At 41.2% G+C, this 26,553-nt stretch overlaps 1 protein-coding gene across 4 annotated transcripts in view; it reads right to left on the bottom strand.

Moving 5' to 3' along the window:
• The window catches only part of khdrbs2 (KH domain containing, RNA binding, signal transduction associated 2), a 622,325-nt gene that overhangs the window by 560,739 nt on the left and 35,033 nt on the right, over nucleotides 1-26,553 (bottom strand). The window lies entirely within an intron of this gene.

Raw genomic sequence — 26,553 nt, 5'->3', positions numbered from 1 at the left:
CCTATTCTCCTAGGTGTCCAGTGTTTATCGCCCAACCTACATTGCTTCAAAGATTATGTTGTTATTAGTGCTGGTCTGGGAACTTGCTCTGTGAACATTGGCCGCCTTGTACTCTATATTATCATTGTGACTGCCGGTGTTAATGGGACATCCTGAAGTTGTATAAAGTGCTATCCAAATGCATGTCTTTCTTTTGTTTTTCCAGTTTCGAAAATGTGCTAATATGAAATGTTGTATTGACAGGGCCAGCAAACAACCTGTTCACTCAGCTATTCCCCTAGGCTTAGCATAAAAAAATTATTCTTCTTCAGCTACAAATGGAAGTTGCATTGTGTCGTGCCAGAGGTTCTGATGAAATAGTTTGTTAAAGAAATAAACAAATTGCGGTGTCATCTTTATCAACGTGTCCAGCGTAGTAACCTGTCTGCATAATGCATGACCTGAAAGATCAGGTTTGTGACATAATAACTCCAATATAATCTTGAATACTAACACAGTTTTACATGATTATCTTTGTTTGCAATTAATGCAGAATCATAGATCTCTTGGCTAGTGTTTATATTTTTCTCAATTATAATCTCCCTATTCATCTCTATCTAACCCTTTCAACATGCCCATGTATTCCTTTCCCCCTCCTGTGTGTATCTATTTTTACCTTGACTATTCCATATGGTAGAAAGCTCTGCATTCTATCACTTTCGAGGTAACAAGCTTTCTCCTGAATTCTCACACAAATGGCTTTTGAATTGACCCTTAGATTTGGCTTGAACATCTTCACTTTGTTGTGAATCCTTCTAAAAGTAACTGTGTGCTGTAAATCAAGTTGACTGACAGCTGTCCTTGTGGCTAAGTATTTGCCACAGTCAGAAATTAGTGGTATTCCTTCTTGCCAAAGCCAAACAAGAAAACAGTTTTTTATGCTGTGGACAGAGGGGAGTGAGAGGGAAGGAAAAAGAGAGGGGTGGGGGGGGGGGGGGGGGGGGGTGAGAGGGAAGGAAATGGGGGAGTGAGAGGGAAAGGAACAGAGACGGAGTGAGAGGGAAGGGAACAGATGGTGAGGGTGCTTGGAGTGTAAACTATCAGGTAATTAGTTTAACATGAGAGGGGAAAGATTTAAAAGGGAGCTGACAGGTAATGTTTTCATCCAGAGGTAGCGGGTGTATACAGAATGAGTTGTCAGAAAGAGTGGTGGATGCTGATGCAATTACAATGTTTAAAAGGCAGGTTTGGTATATGAATAGGAAGGTTTCAGAGGAATATGGGCTGAATGACGGTAAATGGGATGAGATCAAATTGTGATGTCTGGTTTCTACGGACAAGATAGACTGAAGGGTCGATTTCCATACTGTATGGTTCTGTGACCCTGTAACAGCAAAAGCAACCTGGTAATGTTACTTGGTGCTTTCCAGAAGTGTTACTAAACACAATTTGACACTGAGGTACCTAAGGGGACAGGTCACTGAAACCTTGATCAAAGAAATTGGTTTCAGGGAGTGTCTAAGAGCAAACGGAAGAAGCGGGTAGGTTGAAGGAGGACATGTGAAAACTTACAGTATGATATCTGAAGGCTAGATCACCGTTAGCAAGTGGAAGATGAAAGGCATGTTTATTGTTACTACATTTAAAAAATGCTTATTTATTTGGTTGATCGTTGAGGTTCTATGTAGAATAATTTCTGGAGACCTGTGAGCTTTTTTAAAAATTCTTTTGAGGAAAGACTTTCTCAGACCCCTAGTTAAATAAATGAAGAGAGAGAGAGAAAAAAATTGAGCACATGAAAATTGCAGCTTGCTTATGTTTTGCCTTGAGAAATTAAAATAAATGTTCTGAGCATTTTGGAAGGTCTAATAGGAACATGACTCCAGCTTCAACTGATAGTGCAGAGAAAAGTGATAGATCAAAGATTTAAACTCTTTTAACAGTGATATACAGTATCATGTTTACAGACTCAGTATCTAGTCACACTGTGGTGGTTCCATAAGTCGATGTAATAAACGTTATTTGTCTCACTGCCAGTTCTACTTGAGCTATACAGTGTCCACAGGTTCCTTAAACCAATAGCTACAGTAGACTAACACAAAGAACATTGATTTGACTTCCTGAATGCAAATTTAACTGCACTAGTACCAACAATTCCAACACTGTTATAGAGCAGAAAAAATAACAGAAATTAAACACCTCTCAATGAAATGGTACCAGAAATGAATGATTTCAGCCACAAGAGAACAGAGAGAAGCTGGATTTGTTGTCCAGAGAACAAACCAAGTTATGAGGAGATTTAATAGAACTGTTTAAAATTGTGAGGGATTTTCATACACTAGATAAGAAAAAAAAATATTTCCACCAGCAATGAACAGAGGACTAATTTTAATACTTTTTAAAAAGTAATTGGCAAAAAAAGAGGCAAAAACAGATAATTTGTTTTAAATGTAGTCAGTTATTACGACCTGAAACATTGTTTACAGAGAAAGGGACAGGTGGGAACAGATTCAGTAGTCACTTTCAAACGGGAATGGATGAAATACTTCATGAGGGAAACTTTTGAAAGAATCAGGATTAGATGCATAACTCTTTCAAAGAGCCAGATGAGCCAAGTGTTTGTATCATTCTATGATTTTAAAATTTTACCCATTCAAGTACACTTCACGTGGTTTATAATATCGACTCACATCTACGGGGTGATGGTGGTGTGCTAGTTACATCATTGAACTCATAATCCTGAGATCATGGTTAATATTCTGGGACCATGGGTGGGATTTTAAGTTCAATAAATAAATCTGCAGTATAAAGTGACATTAGTGATAACCATTGATTGTTGCAAAAACCTGTCTGCTTCATGACTGTCCTTTAGTGAAGGAAGCCTCCTCCTCTGGTCAACATGACTCCAGACCCACAGCAATGTTGTTGACTCTTGAATAGTCAACAATAAAGCCAAATGTTAGTCGTGACAGGTAACAAAAGGTGGCCTTGCCAGTGATGCCCACATGCAATGGAAGAATAAAGAGAACAAACTCATTTTGTGACACTACTACTGAAAACATTAATCCATGCATTTTGTTATTCTCCCATTTATCTGTTACTAAAAATCAATACCAAAGAGGGAGGGATGGTAGTGAATAAATTGTAGCCTTGCTGTATTCACCAAAGGTACTCATATTTGTATACAACTTCACTGATGGGATTAAAGTGTCCTTTCTCAAGGAGAAACCATAAAATGAGAATGCATGATCATTTCAGATCCAAGAGATATCCAGATTTATCATGACAAATATTACCATATTTCAAGCACTGAGTTGGAAGTCCCTGTCAAAAGGAATGATGGCTAATGTATTTAAGGGGCCAAGAGCAACTTGTGTTTAGATAGCACCTTTCACACAGTAAAATACCATGCCATGATGTTTCACAAGAGTCATATCAAAGTTTGTTACAGAGTCACATAAGCACACTAAAAGCTTGGCCAAACAGGAAGGCTTGAAGAAGAAAAGAGAGGTAAATGAGAGGCTGAGAGTTGTAATTGAAGGGTTTGGGGCCTCGGCTGTTGAATGCATGGCCACCAGTGTTGGAGGAAGAAAGCTGATGATTTGCAAAGTGCTGGACCTGGATACACATGTGGGAGGCAGAGGGTGGTAGAAGGGGAGCTACACAGATAGGTAGGGATGAGGCCATAGAGTGATTTGAACACAGAAATGAGAAGTTTACAAGAGGTATTACTAAGCATGAATGAAAGTTAGCAAGCAGACTTGGTGCAAATGTAGCTCCAGGTAGCAGAGTCTCAGGTGCTCTCAGGTTTACAGAATGTGAAAGGCAGGAGGTCAGCCAGGAGAGTGCTTGGATTGAAACGCAATCATGTACAAATGTCAATCCAAGTCGGCCATAGTCACATGGCCTTGACCAAGCACAGACCCTGTATGTGGACATCTCTTGAATCCATATCAATGAAGTCCTCATGTTGAACACACCACTGTGTTGTACACTTGAAATATGGTGTCAGAAGTGGTGGGTGTCCAGAGCTGAAATAAAAAGCACAGCAGCTGAGCTGTGTCCTGCCACTTCAAATAAATGATGTCAGTGAAACTACTGCTTAAGAAAACTGGCTGCAGCTTTTCCCCGACCAGCTCCAGTTCAAAATATGGGGTAAAAGGAGGAAAACGCAGGAATGCTTCTGTGAATAATGATAGAATCATGAGATAGTTATGAACTCGTTGAGAAAATCAGAACAAAAGGTTACTGTTGGGAAGGGACTGTTTCAACATTTCTCTGATGAGCAGAAAAAAACACATAGCAAAATTTTTAAAAGCTTTCGAGGCATACACGTGAAGGCAAGTGAATGTTATATATGGATGATATGCATTCTATATTAGGGAATAATGTGAAAAATATTACATTGATCAGTACATAACAATATTAATGCAGATTGCGGAAACCTGTGGAATTGTTCAGTTGGAGGATCAGCTAAATAGAGACAGATTTGTTTTGGGAATAAGGGACCTAAGAAGTGAAAACACGCCTGAGAGTAGACAAAACTACACTCAGGAGAGCAAATGACCTATGCAGATATGACAAGGTTCAGAGTCAACAGTTATTGTATATAGGGTAGACCAAGGCTTGCATTATGCTGACAGAAACACCAGACACACAGGGCAGAACCATCATAAAGAGCAGGATAAAAACACTATGAAAGACAGCGTGGGGAAAGCAGTCTTCTCACACAAAATGGTGCTTAGCTAAAAAGAAGCACAACAAGCAAAGACAGATGGATACTGGAGAAATTTCTAACTAATCACATCCAATGTACAACAGGTTAGTTCCGTCAAGTTGATAGTTGAGACATGGTTTGTGACTCTTGGAGTGAGAACTGCAGAAGGAGAATATCCAAGTCACCATGGAGTGCAAGATAAACCTTTACATCAATAAAATCCTCGTCTTGAACACTGTTTTGTGGTACACTCGAAGCAGGGAGAAATGGACTAGTTGAAACTAGAGCTAACAGAGATAAACCGTATTGTCAGTGAATCAGAAAAGGAATTGTGTACTATGGTGAATTATTCTCAACACTGACCCTGGAGAGGTCAATTTAATACTGGATACTAAAAGTGAAAAAATGCACCGTTTCCTTTCAGTGACATCTTTGTGTGAATAAAATGTACCAATAAAATAAAAGCACTGGGTATAACAAAAACTCAAAGGCAGAATCTCATAAGTTTTTATTTCAAATTCAGTGTTCTGCTGGATTTGCTTAAACTTCCTTTTTTAGACAATGAGAAAGAAATTCTAGTGATTTGAGACTGAACTGAGGCCTCATAAGGGCCAACAGTGAGTCAGTATAAAGCAGTAGTTCAACCTGCAAGTACACAAGCCTAGGGACTGCACCACAATAAAGATGTCTATGACTGGAGGCAATAGAAAGCAGAAAAACAGACCGATAACTAGTATTGGATAATGGACTTGTGATCAGATCCTGAGGGAAATGATAAGTTAAAGCTTGGTATATTCAAAGTGGCAGAACTAAGGCTTTTGTTGAGAAGAGGAAATTGAGGGTGACCTGTGGAAAGGATTGGCTAATAAACACTCCCAGCAAAAAAATAACAGATCTCGGAGCTTCTCCAACTCTGGCCTCTTGCAGGCCACTGATTTTCATTGCTCAACCATTGACAGTTATGCCTTCTTTTGCCAAGGCTCTTAACATATGCAATTTCCTCCCTAAACCTCTCTGCCTGTGCCCACCTTTCTTTCCTTGAGGTACACATAGAAATGTACATCTTTGACCAAGCTTTTGGTCACCTGCCCTGACAGTTCCCTGACAGGCCTTTGGTAAATTATTTCATTAAATTAAAAAAAAACAGAATGTTGAAAATACTTAAGACAGAAATAGAATTGATATCTCTGGCTGATAACCCGTCATCAGAATTCTCTGGCTGTTGTTCCATGAGACCCTTTTTGTCATTTAATCTCTTCCTTTTTGTACATTGTCCTGCTTTCTCCCCTTTATCTACCTCACTTTCACTTGCTCTAACTCTATTACATTTTTATCTTTCTTCAGTTTCTACTAGAGGTGTAGCTTGGAGTAACTGTTTGTGGTGGTCAATCAAGTGGGCAAGTTTCAACTAAATTGGCAGAGATTAATGAACCCTTGAGATTGCTTTTAAGACAGGGTCAACATTAGTGCTGCAATGCGGAAGAGAAAAATGCATTTGAAACGATCTATCTAGTACTACAGAGTCTCTGTGGAAATCTTAGCATGGTATGATCAACAACTATCAATTACACGAGGGGGGGCAGAGTTACTTCAAGTGGAAACATTTCAACCAATAGACCAACCTACCATACCTGTAAACCACTCACAGAAATAGAATGATCTGTGCCATATTTCCCAATCACTCAGAAACAGATCGATTTTCCAAGCTTAAAATCAGAGGGAGAACAGTGCTAAAGCACAATATCAAAGAATCATTGGCAGTTATGTGGGCATAGAGAATAAAATACAGATCATATTACGGATTTCACTTCCAAGTCTTTTTTGATTGTGCACCTAACTTCAGTCCACTGCGGAGATCACTTCCCTCAACAATCAGCTATTAATCACCTCTTGTCCCCACTCCACCACATTCCCCCAACCTACAGCAACAAAGATCCTCCTTCATGTCTTAAATAACCTCAGTGTTTGAGATACCCATCGCACTGGATTTCAAAACTGAAGTCTACATAATTCCTAGCTCTTCTGGATGTCCATGTGGCACCTCCATTTGCACAGACTCCACTCCCTCCCACATTCAGCTAAACTTTTATCCTGCTGTGGCTACCCACCTGCAGTACATCTGTATCACTATCTGCATCTACCCGTCTTTGCATTGTCTCACTGCCCTGTTTGTACAACATCTTCTCATAACACATTTCTACTATTATCCTTCGTACTCCTGTTTCTCTGACCGAGTATTCCTCCTTTTCGCTGCTCCATAGATTAACAGAACAATTTTCAGATACCTTGGTTCCACAGTATATCCCAGAACCACATAAAAACCACTGATTTCAAGCAGGATCAACAGGTGGCTATTCAGCCCATAGAACCTATCCCACTAGTAAAGAATATCCTGTTGTTCTGTGTCTTAACTTGACCTGCGTTAGCTTCATAACCCTTAATACACTTATTCAACAAATGTTGATTAATCTCAGTTTTGTTTCCAATTAATGCCAAGACCCAAACGTTACTAACAGAACAATGTTCCAAATATTCACTATCCCTCTTTTGTGAGGGAATGCTTCCTGTCATCGCCACCAATGTCCTTTAGGGAAGAAAAACTGCTGTCTTTACATGGCCTGGCCTACATGTGACTCCAGACCCACAGCATTGTGGTTGCCCTCTGAAATGGCCGAGAGCAAGCTAAGGGCAATTAGGAATGGTTAGCAAGTCCTTGCCTTGCATTTCCAGTGATACCCAAATCCATAAAAGGATCATTTTTAGAAAATGCTAGGATGTGGGTTTAAATTAGATAACTCTTTCAATGTCCTGGTCCAGGCATGATGGGACAAGTGGCCCCTTCCATGCCTTTAGATTCTAATTAGTTAGCTTGGAATGGAAATCACTCTCCCCACCCTCTGCACTACGCCCCACATCTTCTGCCCATTCCAGCCTTGCTTCACACCTCAATGAGTTTCAGTTAAAATGACTCTGGAACTGTCAACCTCTCAGACAAAGAATAGCCTTTTTGTGGTTGTCATTACTGACAAAACTAAATCCTGGCATAGGACTCTGTCGACAGAATAGAGAAGGGAGATCACAAGTCAGTTGCAAGCAATTCACTGGATTCCTTGAATTAGACAACATTGAGAAAGACTAAGGTTGGTACTGTCTAAGGTAGCGCCTAACCCGATCAAATCCTGGATTGTAACCTCTCAGACACAGTGTGAAAGAAGCTACTGTGTTTGGTTTTGCATTTGTTTTTCATTAAGGTACAAACTCAGGAAATCCATGTATTGACTCATCTCGGAAGATGCCTAGGAAATTATCCTCCCACAGAAAGGAAGCCAATTGTTCTCTGCTATTTATTTTATAATGCTTCTTTAGTACACTTTGAAATGCAATGTCTGTTAAAATAAAATGTCAACAATAAAGGTTCTTAAGATACTGTAGAATAAAATTTTAACCATCTACAGGAATTCACTAGAACAAACTGATCTGTCAAGTGTGACTTTCTATTTAAAGAAAATTGCTCTTTTTCTCTCCCTGTGATCTCCTTCCAACACCCACCTGTAAGACAGTAGATGATGCCCAGATTGAAAGCTTGAAATATTGTGGTTCCCTCACTGACCACCAGGAGGTGTTTAATGCAGGTCTCCACTTAGAGTCATACAGCATGGAAACAGTCCCTTTGGTCCAACCAGTCCTTGCAAAACATAATCCCAAACTAAACTATCCCACCTACCTGCTCCTGGCCCATATCCCTCTAAACCTTTCCTGTTCATCTTTCCATCCATATGTCTTTTAATTGCTGTAATTGTACCCGCATCCATCATTTCCTCAGGAAGTTCATTCCACACATCAACCACCCTCTGAGTAGAAAAATTTGCCTTTCATGTCTTTATAAAATCTCTCTCCTCTCAACTTAAAAATGTTGAGACAACTACCATCAACTCTAACTTTACCTCTCATTATTTTATAAACTTCTATCAGGTCACCTCTCAACCTCCTGCATTCCAGTGAAAAAACTCCCAGACTTTCTTTATAACTCAAACCTCCCATACCAGGCAATATCCTGGTAAATCTCTTCTGAGCCCTCTCCAGCTTGATAATATCTTTCCTATAACTGGGTGACTAGAATAGACACAATATTCCAGAAGAGGCCTCACCAACATCCCAACTCCTATACTTAAAGGATTGAGAAATGAAGGCAAGCGTGCCAAAAGCTTTTTAACCATCTTAGTTCCCTCTGTTCTACAACACTACCCAGGGCCCTATCACTAATTGTATAACCCATACCCAAAGAGGCTCAATGATTAGCCATGATCATAACGAATAGTGGAGCAGGCTACTCCTGCTCCTACCTTCTATGTTTTCATCGGGTTGCATCAGACATGTCCTCCTCTTTCATCAACCAAAGATTCCCCCCATTGTGGCTGACAGAGCCTTCAGCCAGATCCAATCCATTTTCCACACTTCTGCCCTCAGCTTTTCCCCACCCTCCCAGTACAATGTTAGGGCTCCCTTTGTCTTCATTCCCCCACCACCAGTCCTTGCCATTTCCACCACCTCCAGCAGGATGCCACCACCAAACAAATCCCCTCCCCTGCAGTGTCAGCATTTCACAGGGATGCCTTGGTCCACTCCGCCATCACTCCCACACTTCCTCAGTGTCCCATGACACCTTTCCGTAGAAGGTGTGACATTTGTCCGTTCACCTCTTCCCTCACTGTCCAAGGCAGTGTCCAACACACCTTCCAGGGATGGGGGTGGGTGGGAGTGAGGATAATAAGAACAAGCTGCATTGTTATAGCTGACAGATGCCACTGCAGGGACCTTTCCCAAGTTACAGCTGGCAATGATATCTGTTGCCAATGATACGGAAGCATCCTTCAATCAGGGTGTTTAAGAAGCCAGTGGGGACAATCTTACTCTGTTGTCAGAAATTTCCCAACACGTGTGGAGGATATAAGCTGATTGGATGGTGGGGCACCATGGAAGCCCCACACCTGTGCAATAGGGCCACATGTTTAGAAGGATGCAGTTGTGGGCATGTCTGGTCCCCACAGGGGGGTTTCCTTTTCATCTCAATGCCCCTCTCAGCTTTGTGGAGTCTCCGGTGTGGCTATTGAGAGTGGTGACGTTGCAGACCCCAACTTCACTAAAGAGTCTGCCGGCCAATTACCGCAGCGGGACTCCCACATTACTGATCTGGAATTGGACAGGGTCTTGGAGTTGCTTTTGGACATGGAACTGAACCTAAGCATTAACTTGACAAGGGAGCTTAGTGATTAGCACTGCTATCTCACAGCGCCTGGGACCCGGGCACAATTCCAGTCTTGGGTGACAGTCTGTGTGGAGTTTACACTTTCTTCCCGTGCTGGCTGTGGATTTCCTCTAGGTGCTCTGGTTTCTTCCCACCGTCCAAAAATGTTCCGGTCAGGTGGATTGGCCATGGTGAATGTGGGGTTACTGGGACAGGGTCGGGGGCTAGATCTAGATGCGGAGGATTGGTAGGTCGACTCAATGGGTCGAATGGCCACCTTCCACATTGTAGATGTAATCCATAAATTCCATGTGATATTTTTCAATCAATTAGTCTGTTCAAATGTGTTATGACACACCTCTGGAGCAGATAGATTTTAAACCCAGGCCTACTGGCTCAAGCTGGGCTGAAGAGAACTCAACCAGGCTCGCAGTGGTAGGTTGGGGGACAACTGATATTAGGGCATAAACTGGCAGGCAGGCAGGTGGGCAGATGATTTATGTTTTTACTGATCTTCATTTCTAGCAGGGGACCTCACTCACTCAGAAAGCACCTATTGTAATCTCTGAGTATATACGGCCCACAGCTTCTCTTACCTGTCTGATACGGGCTTTTAGTCAGTACCATCCTGCACTGGGAGAATGGAATGGAAAACATTATCCCCAATGTCCAAAGGAGAGGCAATCTTTTTATGGAAACTCCTCATTTTCTGAGAGCTGACAGCTTTTAGGTTAGATCAGGCAGATTCTTCAAGGAGTAGATATTTACAATATAGTCATTATGGGCAGAATCTTCTAGTCCCTGAATGACGTGGGCATTCGCAAATCAGTTGTAAAATTTGATTGGCGAAAATGAAATCTCGACATCGAGTCTGACTCTCTAAGTTCACTAATGTTGAGACTAGAATTGTACTACTGAATGAAGAGAGGCCTATTGGCATGTATTAACATACCATAAGGACGTGATTGTGCCTCATTGACATGCAGTCTCTGATACCACCACCCACTGGATAGAGACTAGATAAATGTCAGTTCCTGACATGAAAGTCATCACCTGCTCCACTAGGCTTCCATGTTGAACAGTATGCCCCAACATTTCAGAGAGCATACCACAGGCAGTGATCACCCACACATCCTCTCCATGGAGATTGGCATCTCATATGTACCAACCCCACTATACCCTCGTGGCTCATATCTGACCCACTTACAATACAGTTGTTGGTGGTGGAGAATGGGTAATGTCACTGGATTAAGAATTCAGGTTAATATTCTGGGGATATGGGTTGAATCCCACTATGGCAGACAGTGAAACTTGAAGTCAATAAAAATCTAGCATAAAAAGCTCGCCTAATGTTGACCATGTAACTGCTATGACAGAGCAGATGATAGTCTGCTGAAGGTACAGTCTGAACAGTGTGCCACATAATACCTGACACAGCTGGAGCAAGCAATGAGAGGATGGAATGGACTCTAAAGTAGTGGGAATATAGAAGCAGTCCTCTGAAGAGGAACATGAAGACATTGAGCAGACCAGTAACCTTAATTAGATAGAGGGGTGCATCATAAGCCAGACACCCGGTTCCAAACGTTAATGACTCATTGACTATAAGCTCCTTGTTGCTTAAAAGGCAAGCACTCCCTGTCTGTTACTGGAAGCAAATGCAGTTTCTGACTGTTTGTTTATTCTTCACTTTGGCTGTCACTGAATAAAAAAAGTGAGGACTTTCAACTATTTGAAGGATTTCCTGTGTATGACAACCCCACATTGAATAATGAGAAGAAGTAAGGCCACACTAAGTGTCATTCACTACTCGCAACATCTCCCTGGATGAACGGAAGAATTAGACTCTTAAAAGAAAAGAATGAGGCCACTCAACCCGTCACAAATGTGCTTGCTCTCTGAAGAGCCATTGAAATAATTCCAATTCCCTCTTCACTCCCCACAAACCAGAAAGACCCAAGAAGGAACAAAACAAAAGGCAAAAAAATGACTGCACCATTCCACAGGCAACACTAAGTATTTGATTATAAATAATTGAATTTAATAATGTTTGTCGACTGTGACTGATACACTTAATAATATCAAATTTAAGAAAGATTCTGTTCACAACTCAATTTCACTGCAGTCCTTGGCAAATAAATCTCCAGATCACTGCACTCATTTGGGAATAAAACAAACAAGGTAATTGGTTGAATCAATAGAAATACCAGATACATTCCTTTCGCCTGTAATTCATTAACTGGCAGAACATTCCCAGGTGAATGTTTTCTCTGTTGCTCTGTGTTTGTGTGATCGCCAGTTTTGTAAACAGTGAAAATGTTCTGATAATCTTCAACAGGATCTGAAAGGGCAGAAACAAATCAAAACTGTCCATTCCTCCCAAGATAGCATCCTTCTGCTTGACACAAGCTGATGGGCACTTGATGCTCTGGGGCCTCAGGTACTGCTGTTCTCTACCTAGTCACAAGGAGCTGCTCATGGAGGGTTCTGCTGCCAATATTCCTTGACTTTCAAAGCTGGGAAGGGAGACCATATAACCTTTAAAGAGGCTTGTTTAATGGGTCATCCAATGAATTTCACTTTCCCAACAGTGTGGGAACAGTCCTTTAATGTTATGCATCCAATTCCCTCTCAGATGTAGCTAATATTGAGATGTCCCTCACCAATCTGAAGCAGTGCTGTCAAACAACTGACAATCCTCAGATGTCAGAATCAGACAGCAGGGCCCTTCTCACAAATTAACCTCTTGATTACACACTGATGAGCAATTTCACCAGCAGAATCTCTAGTTCTGCTGGTGGGATAACTCAACATCAGAGTCGTGTGCATCTGAGGCCTATCTGTCATTCACTGTATCCCATTTACCCGCTAGCTCATGGTACGCAATGCTATATAGGGATATAATAGGTTTTTTTCTCATTCATTCATGAGATGTTGGCATCACTGGCTGGGCCAGTGTTCATTGTCCAACCCTCACCGCCCTTGAGAAGATGGTACTGAGCTGTCTGAACCATTGCAGTCCTTTTGATTTGTGTGTTCCAGGACTTTGACCGAGTGGCACTGAAGAAACAATATATTTCTAAGTCTGTGGTGAGTGCGTGGTCTAAAAGTGCTGAGGACTGTCATAAGCACATCCCACTTTGATGATGTCATGTGGACTTATGGGCAGAACAGCTTCAGATCTGGAAGCAGTGAGACCAACATGCATTTTTCCTCATAATCCCTACAACAATATTTGTCATATCAATGCAATCTGAAGCTAGTTCATGAAAGACAATGAACTACTAATTATTCAGAATAACAGCCTCTTCTAGTAGACCACAAAGAGGTTTACCTGTCTCACACTGGACAAGCAGGCCCCATATTTTACTACATTTAAAGACGATGGTGGCAGCAATATCCCCAAACATGGCACCCTTCATTTTCATACAAGGGACGAATGGGTTGGATCCTAATTTTCACGTCTGTAGTTCATTCGGGCAACTTGCCATGTTAAAGTGCAGCTGCCTCAAGTTGATGTACAACACCATAAGATATAGGAGAAAGAGGCCATTAGGTCTATTCCACCATTCAATGAGTGCATGACTGATCAGATAATCTTCAACTCTACTTTCCTATCTTTTCTCCAAAACCCTTGATTCCCTAGCTGATTAAAAAGTCTGTCTCAGTCTTGAATATACTTAATGATCCAGCCTTGACAGTCCTCTGCAGTAAAGAATTCCACAGATTCACTTCCCTCAGAGAGAAGAAATTCCTCCTGATCTGTGAGCCATTATGCCCTCTGGCCCCAGAAGAGGAAACAACCTTTTCACATCAACTGTGTCAAATCCCTTAAGAATGAGTACACGACCAGCCTACTCAATTTCTCCTCATAAGATAATCCCTTTATAACTGGTATCAGAATTGTGAATCACCTATGGAATGCTTCCAATAGACTCATGACTTTGTAGTATTGAAACAAGATCTCCATATGTTTGTATTTCATTCCCTTTGAAATAAAAGTCAACACTCCATTTGCCTTTTCTACAATCCAATGAACGTGTATGCAGGTTTTTGTGATTCATGCAGGTGACTCCTAAATTTCTGTGCTGCAACTTTCTACTATCTTGACCCATTTAAATAATATTCAGCTCCTCTACTGTTCCTACCAAAGTGCATAAACTTACATTCCCCCACAGTATATTCCATCTGCCAAGTCTTTGTCCATTCACTTAATCGGTCTTTGTGACTATTTGGTTATCCCCACTAAGTATTTTGTAATTTTGTGTCATCCACACAAAATCTTATCTCATTTTTACCAGTGGGATGTCAAAAGCATAATTTCTGCACTGTTGACTTGGTAGGGAAGGTCTAATGCTCCCAGGTATTTTTGGAGAGGGAAGGTGAGGAAGTAATGCACACTTTTGCATAGTGCTGGGACAATTGCTTACCTTACTCTGTTGTAAGGTCTCCTAACACAAAAACCCATCAGTTCTGAAAGATGCCTCTCTATCATATCCTTTTAAACTGAATCACCCTGGTTCCAAAAACTCTTACAAGCTAATCACTCAGGCACGCAAAAAAAAATCCAAAAGTCATGAATTCAAAATTCAAACCATAAGACATAGGAGTGGAAGTAAGGCCATTCGGCCCATCGAGTCCACTCAGCCATTCAATAATGGCTGATGGGCATTTCAACTCCACTTACCCGCATTCTCCCCGTAGCCCTTAATTCCTCGAGACAACAAGAATCTATCAATCTCTGCCTTGAAGAATTGTAGAGATTCTCTTCCTTGAAGAGATTGGGAAACACCCAAACTTAAAAACAAATTAAACTACTTATCCTATATCACACAATTGACACAAGTCCGAGGGGTTGTGGCATGACTAATCTTACAACCCTTCATTATCAGACAGATGCCTGTCAGATCATAGTTTGATGAACAGCTCCAAATGGTTATAAATACTTTGAAGAGTACTAATGAGGGTGAGGGGATTGAAGGATTTGAGGAATAAAAGTTTGAGGATTTGCCATCCATCATTAAAGGTGGACTGATATCCCAGTAAACTGAACTGGGTGTTTAAGTCTGCCATCCTTGTCATCCTCCTGCCTCTAGTGATACCTCTAGAGATCACGGGCCCAATTTCCTTCCAACCCTTGCCTCACCTACATAAAAATACAATGGGCCTTTACAAAGGAGACAGGTCTATTAGGGAGAGGACTTAATCACCTCAAGGTCCCTATCTCCTCCATGAAAATCTGGCTGATTTAATAACTATTGGGAAGTACGGTGGGGCAGTTTCCTCTAGATAAACAAAGATTAAGGAGTGGCTTAATGAAGTTCATAAAATTCTGAAGGGATTTGACACAGGAGACAAAGCCAAGACATCTTCACCTATGAGTGAGCACAAAAGCAGGCATCATTACCAAAAACAGCTCGCTCACATATTCAAAAAGGAATTTCAGGACTTTACACAGACAATGTTGAGAAAATGGAACTCACCAGCTAAAACAGTAGTTGTGGTAAAGAACACACATGATTTGGGTGAGAAGGGGGAGAGCTAGTTTAAATTTATGAGGGGGAAAGGAATGGAAGGATAAGGATTCTGGGTAATTCAAGATGGAGGACAATTGTAAGAGCTGCTCCTTTTTGAAGGTATTTTAGGTGTTGGAGTTGTTTTCATCAAATTCCAAGAGCAGTAATTACTATTTGTAGATGTTACATTGATTTTGAACTTTTGGGGAAGAAATCAAACAACAGCACTTTAAAAAGTAGGAAGAGAAACAAAGGCAGAGACCATATAGTCAGTGAGAGAGAGAGGGAGACAAAGAAACCTACATTGCTGTCTGTCACAGCAGTGAATCTATACCACTACTGCCTTTGCTGTTTGAGTTCAAGTATTTCTGGACATTGGAGTGCGTCCATGAAAAACTGACAAACAGCAAAATTCACAGCTGACCTTGGAGGAACCTGAATGGGTTACAACATGGGAGCAGATAAGTGCATGGTTTTTAATTGTGACCCTGCTATCCTTTTTTAAATAGTGAGTAGAGTGGGTTCTTTTTGGTTATATCTTTTATTGCGATCTGTCTTTTGATTAAAATTTTAAAAATATAAGACATAAGTGCTAAGTTAGCCTGCAGCAGTGTTTTTTTCAGCAGTAAGATTGTGCAATTTTCTGGGTTTGTAGATAGTTAAGTTGCAAAGATGGCCTTTAGTAGAGTGATGTGCTCTTCCTGTTGAATGTGGGAGATTAGGGAGAGTTTTCTTCTTACTGATGATTCATGTATCGCTGGGCATCAGAGTGCATCTGGGAAAATTAACAAACAATGAAATTCACAACTAATCTTGAAGGAACCTGTTTGTGATAGGTCACAGCACAGAAACAGATAAGTGAATATTTAAGCATGGTCTTACGGTAAGTCTGCAATATTAAGTAGAGTGGGTTCTTTCTTGATTATGTTTTTTGAGACATGTATCTTGATTAAATTTAAAATATAAGCCATAACTATTAATTTAACCTGGAGCAGTGTTTTGTAAAGGAATAAGATGGTGCTATTTTCTGGGTCTGTAGATTCTAAGGAGCAAAAATGGCCTTTTGTACAGTGATATGCTCTTCTTGTCGGATGTGGGAGTTTAGGGAGAGTTTATGGGTTAATGCGGATTATATCTGCAATAAATACCATTGGTTACGAATCCTGTCAAATCGAATGGATCAGTTGGAGAGACAGTTAGAGGCAATGAGGAATTTACAAGAGCAAGGGGATGTAATGGATGGCAGTTATAGGAAGGAGGGAAAGTCCCAGATACAGTCACACAGATAGATTAACTCCAGGAAAGGTAACAGAGGTAGGCAATGAGTGCAGGAGTCTTCTGTGGCTATCCCCATTTCAAACAGGTATGCTGTTTTGGAAAATATAGGAGCTGATCAATTCTCAGGGGAATGTAGCATGAACAGCCAAGTTTTTTGGTATTGAGACTGGCTCTAATGCAATGAGGGGTACGTCGGCTTGCAAGAGATCGATTACGTTAAGGCACCCTCTAGTCCAAGGCAGAGACAGGTGTTTCTGTGGCCAGCAGAGAAAAAGCAGAATGGTGTGTTGCTTCCCTGGTGCCAGGATCAAGGATGTCTCTGAGATGGTGCAGAATGTTCTCATGGGGGAGAGGGGCCAACAGGAGGTCATTGTCCACATTGGAACCAACAACATAGGAAGGGAAAAGGTTGAGATTCTGAAGGGAGATTACAGAGAGTTAGGCAGAAATTTAAAAAGGATATCCTCGAGAGTAGTAATACTTGGATTACTCCTGGTGGTATGAACTAGTGAGGGCAGGAATAGGAGGATAGAGCAGATGAATGCATTACTGAGGAGCTGGTGTATGGGAGAAGGATTCTCATTTTTGGATCACTGGAATCTCTTTTGGGGTAGAGGTGACCTGTACAAGAAGGATGGATTGCACCTAAATTGGAAGGGACTAATATACTGGCAGTGAGATTTGCTAGAGCTGCTCGGGAGGATTTAAACTTGTAAGGTGGGGTGGGGGGGAACCCAGCAAGATAGTGAGGAAAGAGATCAATCTGAGACTGGTACAGTTGAGAACGGATGCGAGTCAAATAGTCAGGGCAGGCAGGGACAAAGCAGAAAACAAGGTAGGACTGATAAATTAAACTGCATTTATTTCAATGCAAAGGGCCTAACAGGGAAGGCAGATGAACTCAGGGCATGGTTAGGAACATGGGACTGGGATATCATAGCAATCACAAAAATATGGCTCAGGGATGGACAGGACTGTTAGCTTAATGTTCCAGGATACAAATGCTACAGAAAAGATAGAAAGGGAGGCAAGAGAGGAGGGGGGAGTGGCGTTTTTGATAAGGGATAGCATTGCAGTTGTACTGAGAGAGGATATTCCTGGAAATACATCCAGAGAAGTTATTTGGGTGAAACTGAGAAATAGAAAAGGGATGATCGCCTTATTGGGATTGTATTATAGACCCCCTAATAGTCAGAGGGAAATTGAGAAACAAATTTGTAAGGAGGTCTAAGTTACCTGTAGGAATAATGGGGTGATTATGGTAGGGGATTTTAACTTTCCAAACATAGACTGGGACAGCCATAGTGTTGAGGATTTAGATGGAGAGGAATTTGTTAAGTGTGTATAAGAAAATGTTCTCATTATGTGGATATACCTACTAGAGAAGGTGCAAATCTTGAACTATTCTTGGGAAATAAGGCAGGGCAGGTGACTGAGGTGTCAGTGGGGGAGCACTTTGGGGCTAGTGACCATAATTCCATTAGATTTTAAATAGTGATGGAAAGGGATAGACCAGATCTAAAAGTTGAAGTTCTAAATTGGAGAAAGGCTAATTTTGACAGTATTAGGCAAGAACTTCAAAAGCTGATTAGGGGCAGATATTTGCAGGTTAAGGGACAGCTGGAAAATTGGAAGCCTTCAGAAATGAGATAATGAGAGTCCAGAGACAATATATTTCTGTTAGAGTGAAAGGAAAGGCTGGTAGGTATAGGGAATGCTGGATGACTAAAGAAATTGAGGGTTTGGTTAAGGAAAAGAAGGAAGCAAATGTCAGGTATAGACAGGAGAGATCGAGTGAATCCTTAGAAGAGTATGAAGGCAGTAGGAGTATACTTAAGAGGGAAATCAGGAGGGCAAAAAGGGGGCATGAGATAGCTTTGGCAAATAGAATTAAGGAGAATCCAAAGGGTTTTTACAAATACATTATTGGTCAGAGTATTGAGTACAGGTGTTGGGAGGTCATGTTGTGGATGTACAGGACATTGGATAGGCCACTTTTGGAATATCGCGTGCAGTTCTGCTCTCCTTCCTATTGGAAAGATGTTGTTAAACTTGAAAGGGTTCAGAAAAGATTTACAAGGATGTTGCCAGGGTTGGAGGATTTGAGCTAGAGGGAGAGGCTGAACAGGCTGGGGCTGTTTTCCCTGAAGCATTGAAGGTTGAGAGGTGACCTTATAGAGGCTTATAAAATCATGAGGGGCATGGATAGGATAAATAGACAAAGTCTTTTCCCTGGGGTGGGGGAGTCCAGAACTAGAGGGCATAGGTTTAGGGTGAGAGTGGAAAGATTTCAAAGGGACCTAAGGGGCAACCTTTTCACGCAGAGGGTGATACGTGTATTGAATGAGCCGCCAGAGGAAGTGGTGGAGGCTGGTACAATTGCAACATTTACAAGGCATTCAGATGTGTATTTGAATAGGAAGGGTTTGGAGGGATATGGGCCAAGTGCTGGCAGGTGGGACTAGATTGGTTTGGGATATGTGGTTGGCATGAATGGGTTGGACCGAAGGGTCTGTACATCTCTATGACTCTCTGATTATGTCTGCAGGAGGTGTCTTTTTTAGTGAATCCTATCATATTGCATGGATCAATTGGAGTGACAGTTACAGGCAATAAGGAACTTACAGGAGCTAGTGGGTGTGGTGGATGGCAGAGAAAACAAAAAGACATAATGAAGTAGATGGGTTACATCCAGGAAAGGTAGGAGAAGGTGGCAGGTCATGCAGGAGTCTGATGTGGCTATCCCCATCTCAAACAAGAATGCTGTTTGAGAAAATGTAAGGGGTGATGGGCTCTCAGGGGAATGTCGCATGATCAGCCAAGTTTCTGGCACTGAGTTGGCTCTAATGTAACTAGGGGTGTGACAGGTTTCAAGCAATTGGTTGTGAAAGGGGACTCTTTATTCAGGAGGACAGACAGGCGTTTCTGCGACTTAGAGCGAGAAATCAGAATGGTGTGTTGCTTCCCTGGTGCCAGGATTAACAATATCTCAGGGAGGGTGCGGAATATTCTCATAGGGGTCGTTTTACACATTGGAACCAATGACATAGGAAGGAAAAAGATGAGATTTTGAAGGGAGAATATAGAAAGTTAGGCAGGAATTTTAAAAGGAGGTCCTTGAGGGTAGTAATATCTGTATTATTCCCAGTGCCCTGAGCTAGTGAGGGTAGAAATAGGAAGATACTGGAGATGAATGTTTGGCTGAGGAGCTGGTGCAGGGGAGAAGGGTTCACATTTTTAGATCATTGAAATCTCTTTTGGGGTAGAGGTGACCTGTACAAGAAGGACTGATTACATCTGAATTGGAAAGGGACTAATATACTGGCAGGGAGATTTGCGAGAGCTGCTTGGGATGATTTAAACTGATTAGTTGGTGGTGGTGGCATGGACCCAGGGTAATAGTGAGAAAAGAGATCAGTCTGAGACTGGTACAGTTGGAAAAAGGAGCAAGTCAAACAGTCAGGGCAGGCAGGAACAAAGCAGACAACGAGGTAGGACTGATAAGTTTAACTGCATTTATTTCAATGCATGGGGCTTAACAGGGAAGGCAGATGAACTCAGGGAATGGTTTAAACATGGGACTGAGATATCATAGCAATTACAGAGACATGGCTCAGGGATGGACAGGACTGGCAGCTTAATGTTCCAGGATACAAATGCTATTGCAAAGATAGAAAGGGGGTCAAGAGCAGAGGGGGAGTAGTGTTTTTCATAAGGGATCGCATGTACTTAGGGAGAATATTCCCGGGAATACATCCAGGGAAGTTTGGGTGGAACTGAGAAATAAGAAGGGGATTATCACTTTATTGGGGTTGTATTGTAGACCCCCTAATAGTTAGTGGGAAATTGAGAAATACATTTTTAAGGAGATCTCAGTTATCTGGAAGAATAATAGAGTAGTAATGGTATGGGATTTTAACTTTCCAAACATAGACTGGGACTGCCATGGTGTTAAGGGTTTAGAGGGAAAGGGATTTGTCAAGTGTGCACAATAAAAAATTCTGATTAGGTATGTAGATGTACCTATTAGAGAAGGTGCAAAACTTGACCTACTCTTGGGAAATAAGGCAGGGCAGGTGATTGAGGCGTCAGTGGGGGAGCACTTTGGAGCCAGCGACCATAATTCTATTAGTTTTAAAATAGTGATGGAAAAGGATAGACCAAATTTAAAAGCTAAAGTTCTAAATTGGAGGAAGGCCAATTTTGATGGTATTAGGCAAGAGCTTTCAACAGTTGACTGGGAACAGATGTTCGGAAGTAAAGGGACGGCTGAAAAGTGGGAAGCCTTCAAAAGTGAGATAACTAGAATTCAGAGACAGTATATTCCTGTTAGGGTGAAAGGAAGGGCTGGTCAGTGTAGGGAATGCTGGATGAATAGAGAAATTGAGGGTTTGGTTAAGAAAAGGAAGGAAGCAAATGTCAGATATAGACAGCAGAGATCGAGTGAATCCTTAGAAGAGTACAAAGGTACTAGGAGTATACTTAAGAGCAAGTCAGGAAGGCAAAAAGGGGACATGAGATAACTTTGGCAAATCGGGTTAAGGAGAATCCAAAGGATTTTATAAATACATTAAGGACAAAAGGGTAATTAGGGAGGGAATAGGACCCCTCAAAGATCAGCAAGGTGGCCTATATGTGGAACCACGGGAGATGGGGGAGATACTAAACAAGTATTTTGCATCACTGTTTACTGTGGAAAAGGCCAGGGAGGATATATAATTTTGAGAAGTAGAAGGTGACATGTTGAAAAATGTCCTTATTACAGAGGAGGTGGTGCTGGATGTCTTAGAATGCAAAAAAGGTGGATAAATCCCCAGAACCTGATCAGGTGTACCCTAGAACTCTGTGGTAAGCTAGGGAAGTGATTGCTGGGCCTCTTGCTGAGATATTTGTATCATTGATAGACACAGGTGAAGTGCCTGAAGACTGAAGGTTACCTAATGTGGTGGCATTGTTTATGAAAGTTTGTTAAGGACAAGCCAGGGAACTATAGAGCAGTGAGCCTGATATTGGTGGTGAGCAAGTTGTTAGAAGGAATTCTGAGGGTCAGGAATTACAATATTTGGATGTGTGAACATTGATTAGGGATAATCAACATGTCTTTGTGCTTGGGAAATCATGTCTCACGAACTTGATTGAGTTTTTTGAATAAGTAAGGAAGAGGATTGATGAGGGTGGAGCAGTGGACGTGTTCTATATGGACTTCAGTAAGGTGTTCGACACGGTTTCTCATGGTAGACTGACCAGCAAAGTTAAATCACACGCAATACAGGGAGAACTAGCCATTTGGATGCTGAACTGACTCAAAGGTAGAAGACAGAGGGTGGTGGTGGAGGTTGCTTTTCAGACTGGAGGCCTGTGACCAGCGGTGTGCCACAAGGATCGATGCTGGGTACACTGCTTTTCGTCATTTATATGAATGATGTTGCTGAACAAAGAGACGCTGGAGTGCAGGTTCATAGCTCCTTGAAAGTGAAATCTCAAGTAGACAGCATAGTGAAGAAGGCATTTGGTATGCTTTTCTTCATTGGTCAGTGCATTGAATATAGGAATTGGGAGGTCATGTTGTAGCTGTATAGGACATTGGTTAGGCTTCTTTTGGAATATTGCATGCAATTCTGGTCTCCCTCCTATAGGATTGATGTTGTGAAACTTGAACCGGTTCAGAAAAGATCTACAAGAATCTTGTCAGGGTTGGAGGATTTGAGCTAGAGAGAGGATGAATAGGCTGGGGCTGTTTTCCTTGGAGCATTGGAGGCTGAGGGGTGACCTCAGAGATTTATAAAGTCATGAGCGACATAGGTAACGTAAATAAACAAGGTCTTTTCCCCGTGGTAGGGGGAGTCCAGAACTAGAGAGCATAGGTTTATGGTGAGAGGGGAAAGATTTCAAAGGGACCTAAGGGGCAACATTTTCTCGCAAAAGGTGGTGGTGCCTGTATGGAACGAGCTGCCAGAGGAAGTAGTGGAGGCTGGTACAATTACAACATTAAAAAGGCACCTAGATGAGGACATAAATATGAAGGATTTAGAGGGATATTGGCCAAGTGCAGGCAAATGGGACTAGATTAGGTTAGGATATCTGGTCGACATAGACTGAAGGGTCTGTTTCCATGCTATACATGACTCTCTGACTCCAAAAGAAAATCTGCTGGGTTTAAAGGGGTGAGAGGAAACCCACTTAGAACATAAATACTAGCATATGTCAATTGAGCTGAACTACCTATTTCTGTGCTCTAAATTCTGTATAAATTGGGAGTATCGGTGGGTGAAGGATTGATAGATATAGTCAGGAATTCTGACCCTCTTGTCAGAATACATTAGAAGTGCTAGAGTACAATTTTTTACCTTCTTTTGCTCGAATGGAATTCTATTAGAAAAGTAAACTTTATAAAATGCCAACTCTCTGCTTTATATACCTAATCCAAGTAATGTAATCATTCTGCCCTGAGCCAATTAGTGGAGAACCACAGTACAATCCACATTGAGATGTGCTAATTCCTCATGCCAGAATTATGCAAAGATGAAGCCAGACATAAACATTACAACTATGCTCATATACAAATGTGTTAGCATTCACACAAGAGAAAACATCAATGCTAGTTAGATTTTCTGTTGAAAGCAAAGGTTTGTTACACAATTAGTTTATAGAATGCAATTAGATTCCTGTCAGCATGAAATCACATAGGCGAAAGTGAGGACTGCAGATGCTGGAGATCAGAGTCAAGATTAGAATGGTGCTGGAAAAGCACAGCAGGTCAGGCAGCATCCTGTTCCTTGGACGAAATCACATAGTCAGTACTTAGTTTATGGTCAACAATGGTATGAGGAATTAACAGCAGTTTCTTTAATCAACAGAACATTTCGGTCATGACAGACACTATCCTCCCCCTGAGCATCACCCATTGTCCATATGATCCACACTTCAATTTTAAAGAATGGTTTAAATTCCTCCATTACCTGAACATTCAGTGGACAATCTCATGGTCCACGCAGCTGATGTGTATTTGTCACTACTTTAAAGGACTCCTCAACGTCTAACGCTTAAAGCAAGCTTTTGATCACCTGTACTAACATCTTAAATTACTTTGTGTCCAATTACAGTTGATTATTGCTGACTGCCATTCCATCCGGATGCATCACAGCTTGGTTTGACAACTGCTCTGCCCAAGACTGCAAGAAATTAGAGTTGTGAACACAGCCCAGTCTATCACACAAACCAACATTCCATCCATTGACTTCATCTATACATCCCTCTGGCTTGGTAAAGCAGTCAAAATTATCAAAGACCCTTCCTATCCCAATCATACTCTCTTGCACCCTCTCGATCAGAAGGTAGAAAAGTTTGAAAACGCATAGCAACAGATTCAAGAACCAGGTTCTTCCTATTCTCATATTATAGTTGTTCTTTTTTCTGCATCTTCTCTGTAGCTTAACACTACATTCTGTATTCTGTTCTATTACCCTGATGTATTTATGTGAAGTAATGATTTGCCTGTATAGCTTGCAAAAGCAATACTTTTCACTGTACTCCAGTACATATGACAATAATAAATCAAATCACATTTATCACTAGGGAGTTTAGTTCTGAAATGCATTATAAAAATACAAGTTGTTGTTTCACTTCAGTTTGACTCCATGGCTGGCCTAATATATAAAGGGAGTTGAATTGACTTACCTGATTAATTAAACACTTGCTGAGACCAATGCCTGATATTTCTGATGCTTTACCAATCCTCTTCCAGGTTTAGATAACAATCTTATGAAAACTTCCAAATTCTCGCAGGGTTGATGCTGAAAAGCTGTCTCCCATTGTTATAACCTTGGAAGATTTTTGTTTTAAAAATCCCACTTATTTTCAAAAAGAATGAAGTCATCAGATTCCTAGGTGCAAAGCTGAAGAATTCTTATTGAAGCAGAGTCAAACAAAGCAAAATCCAAACACTATTTTAGCTAACAATCAATACACTACAACTGAGAATCACTGTAAGTTAAACATGAATTAGAAGCAAATTGTAGTCAATTTTAAACAATTCATTCAATGGCAGATACAACTAAGATTGACCTTATAATTAGGGTCAGCATTCCACTCAGCACACAGGTCATTAAACTCAGGCACAAAGTCCTTCAAGATTCTGTCTTCCTCATGAAGTATGTCACCCTTCCTTCCAGGATTTAGCCAGATACTACAATAATCAACTGAGGATTTGTTTATTTGTGCATGGGATGTAGGCCAAGATTTGCTACCATTTCTAATTGCCCAGTGGGCAGTTAAGAGTCAAGTCAAGATCTGGAGTAAAACATAGGGCAGACAGGGTGAGGGCGTTAGTGAACCAGATTTTTAAATATGACAATTGACTGTGGTTACTTGGTCACAATTAGATTAGCTTTTAATTACGGATTTTAAAGAATTCAAATTTTACCATCTGCCAAGGTGGGATTCGAATCTACATCCCACAACATTAGCCTTGAATCCTGGATTCCTAGTCAGATGACATTACCACTAACCAGTGCTTCTGACTCTGTTTCCAGGGCTAGGCTGTTTATTAAAACTCATGACAAACTCACTGACTTTCACAGCTATCTCGATAACACTTCTTCAATCCCCCGCTTCATGTAGCGTATGCGTTCTCTCCACCCAGTTTCTTGATTTCTGTTCAGTTTGTTTCATAACATTGCTTTTGACATGGCTTCCCTCTTCCTTAACAAAGATTCAGCTGCATTTTGATGGATAGGACCCTGAATTGATTCTGATCTACTTTCCACACACCTGCAGTCAACCCTTCTTCTCTCTCCCAGTACCATGAGAGGGTCTCCCTGTCTTCATTTCGCACCCATCTACCCCAAATACAATGGATCTGCCTTGGCCATTTCTGACACCTCCAACATGTTGCCACCACAGGACATAACTTCCATTCCCATCCCCTGGCAGTATTCCAAAGAGTTTGTTCCCATAGTGACACTGAGCCTCATTCCGCTATCAGCCCCCAACACTTCATCACCTTTCCATTCCTCCTTCCTATGTAATTACAGAGGAGTAACACTTGTCCTTTTATGTCAGTCTCCCCTTTGTCCAAGACACCAAACATTCCTTCCAGATGCAACATTTCACTTGTACTTGTTTCAATCTACTGGCTTTGCAGCTCATAACATAATCTTCTTTTCCAAAGAAGAGTCAGATTGGATTCAAAAAGGTTTGATTCTCTCTCTCTTTCTCTCTCTCTCTCCAAGCTGGTGCGATTCTCTAGCCCTTTATACTTTTATTTAAGATTTCAGATGTATCTTTGATGCCTCATTGTACTTGGGCCACAAACTGCTTATTTTAGTAATCTAGTACTACAGAAATTGCGTTTTAGTTTTCATCTTGCACTCACGAGAACAATTTACAAGAATACCAATTCAAGGGGAAAACTAATGTTTATGTTACATGAGGACAGTTCTGATTGTTTGGCAAGTGAACTCTGTTCAAAGTAAAGGCATTGCCATGAGGAATGCACCAATTAATAGAAAGATAATGTACATGCATTGTGTCTGTTTCAACTCAACAAGATGAGTGACTGCTGTTTGCTGCCTCATTTCGCAGGTCAATGTCTAGATCAATCAGAAATTTAAACAAAATCTGGCAGTTAATTCTCAATCATCATCAACTGCTGCATTCCCCTGCTTCCAGTTCTCATAAGTGCACATGCTATGAGCCTGCCTGACAATCTGAAATTGATTGCCAGTAAGTCCTTGCACACTCAGGATATTTCCAACAAATATTCACCAATTGCAGAATTACATCTACTATCAGATACTGCATTGTGAGTTTTGTTAATG

The sequence above is a fragment of the Chiloscyllium punctatum genome, chromosome 3 (assembly GCF_047496795.1).
Source record: "Chiloscyllium punctatum isolate Juve2018m chromosome 3, sChiPun1.3, whole genome shotgun sequence".
Taxonomy (NCBI): Eukaryota; Metazoa; Chordata; class Chondrichthyes; order Orectolobiformes; family Hemiscylliidae; genus Chiloscyllium; species Chiloscyllium punctatum.
The sequence above is the reverse complement of the archived record's forward strand: the minus strand, read 5'-3'. Positions and strand labels throughout refer to the sequence as shown.